We start from the raw sequence: 940 nt of genomic DNA on the forward strand, positions 1-940 counted from the left end.
AAACAGTAAATTTTTCGCAGAATCTACTGACTCTGCTGGGCGTGACTCTGTCATCTCTTTTATCTTATCCGACCCTTTCCCGGGTGCAAAAATGCGGGAGTGACGGGCGGGTTTTCATTGTTTATCTATCTCTCTCCTCCATTTCCCCCCTCAACCCCTTTTTCCTCCTTTAAGTACGTGTTAGGGATTTCCTTTGGGTTTTTGGGGAAAAACTACTTAATGGGCTCTACAAAAAGAAATCTCCTTTTGATTCTCCGGGGACTCCCTCCTGTGCCCTTTATAGTATTTTTTTTAGGGTGACTTTTCCCTTTTTGATGTTCCCCCGTCCCTTTCCCCCCTTTTCCTCTATGCCTTTCCTCTATTAAAATTTTACCTAGACTTTTCATGTGGGGGCTCTTCCCTTTAACTTGGCCCCTTCATCGTGACTCTCCTGGCCCTCAGTAAAGGCTTTTTATTTATTATATTTTTTTAGAAATGGGCTTTTTCACTTTACTCTCCAAGCAGGCATGCCCATTTTTCTCTAAATTTTGGGTTTTACTCCCTTTCAGTTAAATTTTTTGGGGGACTTCCACCGTGACCTTCCCTTTTTTGGCCCTCCCTTTTTTTTTTTTTTTAAAAATGACTTTTCCCCTGGACCCCCTGTTAGGGGCCCTTTCCCCAAATTTTTAAAACTCTATAGTTTTTTTTCTCTGCCCTCTCCATATTTTTTTTTTCCCATGACTCTCCGCCGTGACTCTCCTTCTGTGCCCAATTCTGAGATTCTTCCCAAATCCCCCTCCATTTAGGACGCTCCGTTGTGACTCTCCTTAGTGCTTCCCTTCTAAAACTCTCCATTGTGACTCTCCTCGCATGCTCCTCCTCTATGACGCTCCAATGTGACTCTCCTTCTGTGCTCTCTGTGACTCTACTTTATGACTAATCTGTGACTCGATGATAAGAT

The sequence above is a fragment of the Penaeus monodon genome, chromosome 23 (genome assembly GCF_015228065.2).
Source record: "Penaeus monodon isolate SGIC_2016 chromosome 23, NSTDA_Pmon_1, whole genome shotgun sequence".
Lineage (NCBI taxonomy): Eukaryota > Metazoa > Arthropoda > Malacostraca > Decapoda > Penaeidae > Penaeus > Penaeus monodon.